Source organism: Pteropus alecto, unplaced genomic scaffold (genome assembly GCF_000325575.1).
Source record: "Pteropus alecto unplaced genomic scaffold, ASM32557v1 scaffold392, whole genome shotgun sequence".
Lineage (NCBI taxonomy): Eukaryota > Metazoa > Chordata > Mammalia > Chiroptera > Pteropodidae > Pteropus > Pteropus alecto.
In genome coordinates, this window is record NW_006431933.1 from 780,076 (window position 1) to 791,451 (window position 11,376).

General features: G+C 38.0%; 1 protein-coding gene and 1 pseudogene across 1 annotated transcript in view; both read left to right on the plus strand.

Annotated features, from left to right (window-relative positions):
- Window positions 1–11,376, plus strand: part of CHST7 (carbohydrate sulfotransferase 7) — a 21,355-nt gene that overhangs the window by 3,412 nt on the left and 6,567 nt on the right.
- LOC112475615 lies at window positions 10,099–10,217 on the plus strand (annotated as a pseudogene).

Genomic DNA, 11,376 nt, shown 5'->3' on the forward strand with positions numbered 1-11,376 from the left:
TGGAGCTTCCTTTGCAGGGATGCAGGGACATCTGGAAGCCAGCTTTAGGCTTTTCCGTACTTTGGTGACTAAGCCCTTCCTCTCACATTTCTGCTGGAATTATTGGGCTCTTACCATGTCACCACCAACCAGTGGATTTACTAAAATGCTTGTATTCCTGGTTCCTAGAAAGATAGCATGATTGATCCACTGATGAGTTACTAAAAGTCAGTCACACTCTAGGAGGGGAAGTGAAGGAAATGGATGCTCATGTGCCATACATTGAGTTAGACATTCTACATATATCATTATTTTGACATAGTATCGATTTTATAAATGAGGTATCTGAGACCCATAGAAGTCAAGTAATTTGCCTGAAGTCACACCTGGCTGGTGAAGGTGGAGCAGCATTGGTGTTCAACCCCAGAGGTCAGAATCTCTCCATTATGACACACTCTTACCTGGACCCCCTTAGCATCTCCTAGCAGCACCTATGGCTCCCTGGCCAGGCTTAGAGGTTAGTCTGGGGTGGGAGACACACTTAGTTCTATTACTAATATGTTCCAACCACTGAAGAAATCACTAAAATATCTCAAAGCTGCCAAGAGCACCTACACAAGAAAACCAATGATCCTACAGCCATCCTTTCCATGGCTGTCCTTCACACAAGACATCTGAGTATGCCTTCAGATCAGCAGTGAAAAGAGGCTGCACATGAATTGATCCAAGTAACTTCTGGATGGTTCATACCTGACAACCAAGATTTGGTAGGGAGGGAGTTAGTACACTTCTTTAAGGGCTGGGTAGGGACTTTGGCACCCTGAACCAAGTCACCAAGGATCCAGGCCTTTTCCATCTTTTACATCTTGGAGTTCATTCCCCAGCTTATCTTCCCACTGTCACAAGATGGTAGCCACAGCCACAAGCATCACTTCCTCACACAACTGCTCAGGACTGTAAAATGTAGAAGGGAAGGAATCTGGTTAACAAGTAAGGAGTAGAGGAATTTTCCCTTATTTGTCTCTCTTTCCTTTAATCTCGTTATAAAACCTTTCCCAGAACTCCCTACTCCAAGCCAACTTCCTTTTTCGTCTCACTGGCTAGAACTGACTGGGTCACATGGCCTGCCCTAGCCCCAAAATTGGTGAAGAGGACTGTGATCGTCCTGATTGGCTTAAACCACATTATATTCACCTGTTTTTAATATCAGGACCTGAGCTCCACCTTCGGAAATTCTGATGTAATTGGTCTGAGGTTGGGTCCAAGAATTGGGATGTTATAAAAGCTCCCCCAGGTGACTGTACTGTACAGCCAAAGTTGAGAACCACTGATTTGGACCAGTCATGTTCATCCCCTGGGCTGAGCCATGGCCACTGGGACAAGATCAAGATGGGATAGAGGGCTGTTAATGAGTGGTGAACTGTCTGCCACAGTAATTTGTGTGAAAGAACTTGGAGCTATGAAATTCCAAGTAGATGTAGGGTATTAATATGGAAAGGGGGAAATGTCTTAGATTGTTCACGGCTCCATTTATCACCCTCTCACACTCCTTCAAAGGCTTTGTTGTCTGTACTCCTTATCTAATAATCCATCATTGTACACTATCCATCACTGTTCCAAACAGACTGATGTGCTGTTTTATCATTTTCAGCATCTCTTCCTTTGACCTCTCCCTTTAGTAGGACCCAGGATTTCATTCCTGTAGGCATTTAAGACACTTTGCCCTTTGTTCTTGATGGACCAACTCTTTGAATGAAATTAGGAAAGGAGGCAAGTATACTGTAATCTAAGCCCTAACAGTCAGAAAGCTTTGTTTCTAAGGAAATCATCCAAAAAGAAAAAGAAATGATCAGCCACCGCCAAATTTTTAACAAAGCATTTTGAAAGTCATTCCATTTTAGTTGGGATACTATGCCCCATATGGCTTATGTATAAATATCACTGAAAGGAGAACATCTTGCTTAAACACAGATTGCTAAAGAATGGGCATTTGTTAAACAATATTCTTACATAGATTTTCTCATTCAACAAAATTTGTTTAAATTCTCAACTATAAGTCAGTGTGGGTGCTGTATTCATGCCAGAGGGCTGAAAGTTAGAGTGTGTGTGTGTGTGTGTGTGTGTGCGCGCGCGCACGTGTGTGTGTGTGTGCACGTGCATGTGCACATGTGCCCACTCATGTGCACACACACATACACGTGCACACAAATAGGTATCTGAGTCACAGGGCTGCAGTAAGATGTGAACAATTTTTAAAAACACATCCACTGCTCTCTTGTGAGGTTAGTGCTGCCTTTGATCAAGACATTCTTAGAGCTCTCCTTTGGGGCTTCCTTCTCAGATAGGGCCCCCTCAGTTTATGATAGACTTTGTGTTTAGGAAAAATTAGCATTTGTTAAGTCTGATGAGCAAAGCAGAGGAGGAGGCTGGTACCGCATAGTGAGATGTGTCCATAAGGTAGTAATAGGGTCATTCCTTGGCTCATATGAAATCATTTTTTATATTAGGGCACAAGAAGCCAGGCATCAGAACCTGGCTCTCCTGGTTACTACTTGATTGACCTTGGGCAAGGTCCTAAGCCTTTTTGGCTTTAGTGTTCTTACTAATAAGAAGAGGAGGTTGAATTAAGAGGATTTCCAGGGTTTCTTGGTGTTAAGGGGAGGTGACGTACATTGAATACCTGTTTTGTGCACTGTATTACTTGCTTAATGTACGTTGTCTGAGTTAATCTCCATGTTTGCATTATGAGGTAGATAGTATCTCCATTTTATAGATGGTGAAATGAGCTCAGAGAGGTTGGGTAATTGTCAAGGATAACATAGCCAGAGGATTAAAATCAAGTTACTGTCTATTTTGGAACTAGTGTTTTAAACGATTTTATACATAATATAAGCACATGGTAAAAAAAATAGAAATAGTTCAACAGTATAGAAAGATATGAAATACCTGCCGGTCTCACTTCCTAGAAGCAACCACTACATTTCTTGTGATATATGTCTAGAAATCTTTTGTGCAAATTCAAACAGAAATATATAGCCTTTTGTAGGTAAATTTTTAAAATTTTAATTCATACCTCAGGTTGTGGGAACCAGGATGCCAAGATGATATCAACTACTCAGCCCTTCTGCAGTCCACATGTATTTTGAAAGTGTCATTTCTGTGATTATTTTAAATACTGGCTACATTTTAAAATAAAAATGATCATCTCTTTTTAAAATCTCACTTACATATGACATCAGGTTTTAGCAAACTTCTTGTTAAGATGGCCTTCTTCTGGTACTGTTACAGTGGATTATACCTATTGACTTGAACTTCAGCTATTTCAGGACAATATCACTAGGGAATAGGCTTATTTTAAATAAGGTTTAACTATTCGTACATTTTTATCTATGTTTCTGAGAACCCTCTTTGTAGTCTGGAGGAAAGTGGAAATGCCCATTTGCAGTTGTTGAGGCAGATTCAGAGGGTTTTCAAACAGGTTTTTTTTTAGTCTGGCCAGAGATTTTCTTCCCATGAATACAAATGTAATATAAATAGTTGGGAATGATGCTTAAAAAAAAAACATTTATAAACAGCTGGCTTAAAATTCCTCAGTATGCCTTTTCTCAGCTTGTTCTCAGCATGAGCAGCACAGAAAAGAATGAAACTAAAAAAACTAAACGGGCCTTGCTTTTTTGTCTCTGATGTTCCAGTTGAACAAGGTGACCAATAAATGAACCTTTCTGTGCAGGCTCCTGGCCCAACACTCTCCTGCTTCGTAGTGGAACTGAAGGAACTTGCTCTATTGAAAGAAATGTTTCTACTTAGGTATACTATAAAAGAAGAATGGTAGGGACTAATAAACAGTGCTGGCCCAAGTTCAAGAACACAGGGAAGTGAACTGTTTGGGAGCTGAACAGGAAGCAGTTTCGATGAGAGAAAAGTTGCAGAGCTCAGTGATGTCTTCGTGAGAATGGGAGCCTGTCAGTTTTGCTCCCTGCCCGCCTTGGCCCACAGGCACCAAACCAGTGGCTCGGTCTGACATTTCTGCAGCTGGCCTTGTTCACATTCAAAAATCAAAAATCGTCATACTGGATGCTGAGAAGAAATTGGAGCATGAGCTGATAGTGAACATTTTTAAATTAGGGGATTAAGAGGCTGTGAAAGACAACCACTACATTTGACTTTAGTGCTGACCATGTTTGGAGTGAGCAGAATCTCTTCCCCTGAAGAGTCACATACTAAAAATAACCACTAAGGTAGATATGTTTTTACTCATGAAATGGAGGCCCTTTCTGTTAAGTGTTACTTTTAGGCACAGTGCTAAAAGGAGAGTTGTGAGGCATCAAGAAGTCTCAGATCTGGCCTGAAATCCAAATGCCTAGATGGATGGTTTGGAGAGATTAATACTGTGTGATTAAAATCATTTGGGCATGGTAACCAGCAGACTGTAAACAGAGAAAACAGCTAACTGGAAGTTAGAAATAGAACATTACAGAGACATTTGTTTTGTATGGGGAGTGGGTAAGGGGTGTGAAACTGTGAGTTCTTTTGTAAAGATGATGAACCGAAGAAAGTAAAGAGCAGCCCCCGGTGTGAATCGGGAGGCTAACTGAAACAGTCCTTACATATATACAGGTAAGGTGAACATTAGAGAAAAAATGTCCCAGAGCTTCAAACTCTCTTTCTCCATGACTGAGACCAGACTTTATCAAAAAGGATATATTACTGCTTCGGCTAGAGTGTGGGAACAGCAGGCCAAAAATATTAAGATCAAGATAATTTTTTTAAAAAATAGGACTTCCTTTCAAACAGCCTAGAGCTGGAATCTGTTAAATACACAAGTTTTAGAAGCAATAAAAGCAGATGCTTTCTCTTGCTCTAATAAAGGATATCACCAACATGGATATAATAAAGTAAAACAATACATTTTTCAGGTTCTGCAAAGAACAAAAAGTTATACATTGTTGCCTTTTTGTGTACTCCACTCCCACCTCCAAGCTAGTGATCATGAAGGTGACTGTTTTGCAAAAAAGACATGATCAGCTGAAAATAAACACATACATCCAAAGAACAACAAAACTCCCAGCATGATTGAATGCCTTTTAAATTAATTCTATTTTTATTCCTCAACAGTCAAAGGGAAAATCTATGTCCTGCTTCCAAGTATGCCAATCATTGGCAATCCTACAGGCCCCAAGGGAGGTCTAGTTTACATGCTCAAGTGTCCTGTGCCAACATAAACCTATTCTCTCAGCCATGGGGCCATTTTATCCACACCAGCTTGTGGACAGGGCTAAGAAAAAGTGGAACAGACACAGTACCTCATTCTGTAGGGAGAGCTACCTGAAGTAATAGGCTAGACTTGGCCTGATACACAGACTCTGAACACTGACCAACCATCCTAACCTGTGAATCCTAAAGCTTTATGAGGGCAGCTCCAGTGTCTCCTACCCCACCTTCAGCTACTCTTTTGGCTAATAACCCCAATGGAGGCCACAGGGCTGCCTGAATGGCAGGTGCAAGCTCTTATCATTTCCCAGCCCCATGCCTTTACTAACCCCAGTTACCCCTACTTGGTAGATGACAAACATCTTCAGGTGGGTAGTCAAATATATATTATAAAATACTGACTCAGTTCCTTTATTTGACTTTGGAATGACCTTACTCACAAAAGCAATTATGTATGCCAATTAAAATTATATCTCGGAACAGTTCAATGAAAAAACAAATAACAAAAGTCAGCTAGGCAAACTCAGCTGTTTCCAAGTTTTATTAATACTGATTTGGAGTGCATTCATTTTGTTCTCAAGTGAGCTCAAAAACTTTGGAAATTTTTAGTTGGGGATGGGTATGATAAAATGGGAAACATTATTATTTTATTCCACTGGGGAAATATAATGGCCATTTAATTTTTGCACTGGCTGACTCTGGGAAACATTATTATTTTATTCTACTGGGGAAATGTAATGACCATTTAATTTTTGCACTGGCTGACTCTGGGGCTTGACTAGTGACTGGCATGGACTGAGGTTTTTCTGGAGTAGAAAAGTGGGTATTTTCCTCCCACTGTGGGCAGGGTGGAGGATAGTGGGGGAAGTTCAACTCTCTACATGGTCTTCCCAGGTCCAGGCAAGTGACCTTTCTCCTAAACTCTCCCTGCAGTCCCCAGACAAGAGTTTTATTTGTTTGTGTTTGTGTGCGTGTATTTACTCAATCCTTGTTTTCACTTAGAGCAAGAGTTATTTCAAGTATTAAATACAACTGAAACTATTATTGACCAGTGCAAGTATTCTGGCGCCCTCTACCACCCCCTACCACTGCCACCTAATTTTTCAGATTAAAAGTCCGATAATGATTTATCATATTTATGATGTTTAAAGTACATTCTGAGGCTATGGGGGGGAGATATGGTTATATTAGCAAACTAAATGTTTCCTATTACATTTTGCTTTAGAGTCCAGTGCTTGCATTTTGATATTTCTGGTATTTTGAGTACCGTTTTAACATTATCCTTAAGCAGCTCCCTTTAAAAAAATCAATAACTAAATGACTGTCAACATTGTCAGTCATTTTTGTTTTCCTTGGCACTGAATTTCACTGATTGGAAGTGAAAACAGGAAGGTTAAGAAAGCTTAACCCAGGTTAACAGATAAGCTTAGATGGTAACATCATCCACAGAGGGTAGTTCCAGGGTCAGATGCTGGCAGATCTTACAAGAACATGTTACCATTGAAAAAGAGGCCAATGCCATTCTCAGCCCATTTGTTCTGGAATGGGTCCAGGAGGAAGGCTGTTACAATGGACTGGAAAGTAATTCACCAGTGATAACGGAACCTGCTGAATACCCGGAAATCTCAGATCCCTCAGCCCAAGTGCTAAGTCCCAGCACCAACTTGTAGCATCTGTGAAGTCGTTTTTAGTGGTAAACTCAGGGTGCTGCACCTGGCACAAGCAAGTGGGCAGGGACAAGTGCATACTTCCAGAGGCAAAAACAAGAAAATCTTGAAGAAGGACAGGTAAAAATCTCCAGGTGCCATTCAAGGAGGGAAGTGAGGTGCCCATGCAAGTTCCCAGATCCACTTTTGAGGCCCAGGGATTGATTGGTACCCAACGTGAAAAGGGACAGGAAGGCAGAGCTGCAAGTTCATTTGGTTGAATCTTCTGTTCTCAAACTTTAAAGCCAGCAGGAAGTTGATTCTTCCTCCTCCCCCGTCTTAGCTGAAAAAGTATGATTAAAATGCTAAGAGTGTGTCTTCCTGAGTTATTCCGCTGTAGGCTGTGAGGCTCAGCCCAGCCAACTGTATGCAATCGCAGTGCAGGCTCTGTAACCCGGAAAGAAGTTTCTCTTTGATGGCAGCAAGGCCATTAGTAGGTCAACCAGCTGCATTTAGGGCTCGGCTGGTCATTTAAATACTCAGGGAAACTGTAGCAGAGGAAATAAATACACCTAACTCATTGGAATATAACTTTGAATAATTAAGTAAATAATTTGTTTTTTTTAAAGAGCAAACTAATTTGTGAATTGAGTATTAAGGAATGACTTCACACTTCAATGCCAAATATTTAAAAAACCCTTTTATACATGCTTCACACAACATTGATATACAGAAATCTCCATAATTCTGGAAATTAATTGCATTAAGACAGATTTTTAATTATCGATTTTCTATTTTCATACAGGACAGGTCTTTAAACACTTTTGACTCAGGAATGACCAGAAAGGTCTACACTCATTTTAGGCAGTTCAAGTAGTGGCAAACATTTTCATTCTCCCCTAACTCTGAGTAAGCGGAAATAGTTTTAACCAAGTTTAGTAGCTTAAAATTTAATTCTTCATTCTCAAACATCTAGCAGCTGGAAAAAATGGCAAAACTAGCTACTTGGTCACTATAGCTGGCTGGTAAACTGAGTACTTGGTTTTTAAATACACACCTAAAGTCAAATACTTCCTAGCTCCAACTGAATAGGACTCCATAGTATTAAGAAGAGTGGGGTCTGGAGTGAATTTAATTCTTAAACCTATGTCTAAGAAACTGGGGGCTTAAGAATTTTGGGGACCATCACATAAGAATTCATGAACATGTTTATGTTTTAAACACAGCAAAAAAATATTGAAAATGGTAGGAAATTTGCTGATAGTACTTTTTAGAGTCTACTTGGCCACTACAGGCTCTATGGAGGTATAAGTCAGAAATGGAAGGTATATGAGCATCCCTGTCCTGGTTCAGTGACATTCAGAAACTAGAGATGGAAACAAAAGGATGGGGATCCATTTCTAGTGTGAAGAAAGAAAGGGCCTTATGAGGTTGCCACCTGTACACTGTGGGCTGCCCAGTCAGGATTAGCAGGACTTCATTCAGAACAGCTCTTCAAATACCCCAGAGGTAGTAACAGATCTTTCAAAGCTTCTGTCTCTCCTCTACTCCCACCTTGTGTTGCCAGCGATTTGATCAAATAAAAAAAATTAATTTGAGTGAAAAGCAGCTTTTCAGGTAGATTTTTTAAAAATTTAAAGAAGATTTTTAATAAAAGGATTTAATTTTTTTATTATGGGTTCAGAGGTTGGACTGGTAGTATCTACATAAACATTTGTTGGACATTGCATATGACCAGGCAACATTTAGCACTTAGTTTATCACTGACAGAAAACCACCCTGACTAACTGCCAAGTTGTTTCCAGGTCTTTAAAACAACCCAAATGGAAAGCTGAACGCATTGCACAAAGAAACAGTGACAGAGGAAAATGTTTTATTTTTAAATAATTATAGATACATGGAAAGTTGCAAAAACAGTACAGAGAGGTCTGGTGTACCCTTCACCCATCTTCCCTCAACATTAACATCTTATATATAGATCAATATCAACACCAGGAAATTGACATAGGTACAAACTTTATTCAGTTCTCAACATTTACATGCACTCATTTTGAGTATATTTATATGTGTAGATTTGTGTGATTTTATCACATATAGGTATGTGTAAACACCACCACAATTAAGACACAGAACTTCCATCAGCACAAAGAAACTCTCTTGTGATCTCCCTTTATAGTCACATACTATACTCCATCAAACCCCCATGTTTTCTTGTAAAAGTTTTGTATTTTTTCTTTTGCCTTTTCTTATAAATTCTAGGATAAACTTACCTATATCTACATTTAATTCTATGCTTCATTTTGAGTTAATTTTTGTATAAAGTGCGAGGATTGGGTCAAGTATTTTTTTGCCTGTAAATGTCTAACTGCTCCAGCACTATTTTTTGAAAAGACTATCCTTCCTCTAACGAATTGCTTTTGCACTTTTGTAGAAAAATCGGTTAGCAAGACATATATGTATGTCTATTTCTAGGTTTAATCTTCTCATTGATCTCTGAATCTGTTGCTCCACCAATACCACACTGTTTCGATTAATGTAGTTAGATATAACTTAATATTGAATAGTGATTATTCCTACTTTATTCTTTTCTAAAAAGATTTTAGCTATTCTAGTTTCTTTGTCATTTCATGTAAATTTTAGAATAAGCTTGTCTATAAAAGTCATTGATGGACTTTGATAGAAGGTTCGTTAAACCTATATATCAATTTGGGGAAAATTGACATCTTTACTATGTTGAGTCTTCTAATCCGTGAACATATTTATGTCTCTCTATTGATTTACATCTTGTTTGATTTCTTTTTATTGGTGTTTTGTAGTTTTTAGTATACAAGCATTTTACATGTTTTATTAGATTTATACCTAAGTATTTATTATGAATGATTGTAAATATCAAGCTTTAAAATTTGGTTTCAAGATGTCCATTGCTAGTATATGTAAATAAAATTGATTTTTAAATATTGATCTTGTATCTTACAAACTTTCTGAATTCACTTATTACTTCTAAGAGTTTTTGGTACATTCCTTGGGACTTTCTATGTACAAACCATATCATCTACAAACATCTTCTTTTCCAATCAATATGACTTTTATTTCCTTTTCTTGTCTTATTTCATTGGCTATGACTTCTAGTACTATGGTGAATAAGAATGGTGAATGCTGACGTCTTCGTCTTCTTCCCAATCCTAGAGGGAAAGCATTCAATTTTTCACCATAAAGTATGAGGCTAGATGTAGGTTTATGTATATTTTTTAAATCTAATTGAGTCTATGGCCATGCCACCCTGAACGTGCCCAATCTCGTCTGATCTCAGATGCTAAGCAGTGTCAGGCCTGGTTAGTACTTGGATGGGAGACCACCTAGGAATACCAGGTGCTGTGGGTGTTAAAAAATAAAAATAATAAAATCTAATTGAGGAAGTTTCCCTCTATTCCTAGTTTGCTGAGAGTTTTTATCACAAATGAGTGTTAAATTTTTTCAAATGCCTTTTTGGCATCAATTGATTTGATAGTTTTTTTTTTCCTTAGCCTGTTAATATGGTAGATTATATGGATTGATTTTTGAATACTGAACCAGCCTTACATCCTAAAATAAACCCTACTCAGTCATGATACCTAAATCTTTTCATATACCCCAACTCATTCTACAAGGCCACTGTTACCCTAATTCCAAAACCAGACAGACATTACATAAAAAGAAAATTATAGGCCAATATCCCTGATGAACATAAATGTAAAAATCCTCAACAAAATATTAGCTAACAGAATTTAGCGGTAACTCAAAAAGATCATACTCCATGATCAAGTTGGATTTATTACTAGGATGCAAGGTTGGTTTAATATCTGCAAATCAATTAATGTGATACATCTCATTAACAAATTGAAGGATAATCATATCAATAGATGCAGAAAAAGCATTTGACAAAATCCAGTATTGATTTATGATAAAAACTCTCAGCAAAGTGGTAATAGAGGGAACATACCTCAACATAATAAAGGCCATATATGATAAAACTACAGCTGACATATTCAATGGGGAAAGGCTAAAAGCTTTTTCCTTAAGAACAGGAACAAGACAAGGATGCCCACTGTCACCACTTCTATTCGACATTATATTAGAAGTCCTAGCCAAAGCAATCAGACAAGAAAAAGAAATAAAAGGCATCCATATTAGAAAGAAAGAAGTAAAACTGTCATTATTTGCAGATGACGTGATACTATATATAGAGAACTATAAAGATTCCACCAAAACACTGTTAGAACTGATAAATGAATTCAGAAAAGGAGCAGAACACAAAATTAATATTCAGAAATATCATCTCATACTTGCCAGAATTGGTTCTATACACCAATAATGAACTATCAGAAATTTTAAAAAAATCTCATTTATAATTGTACAAAAAATAAAATATCTAGGAATAAATTTAACTAAGGAAGTAAAAGACTTATACTCAGAAAATTATAAGACATTAAAGAAAGAAATTTAAGAAGATACAAATAAATGGAAGCATAATACTGTGCTCATGGATAGGAAGAATTAACTT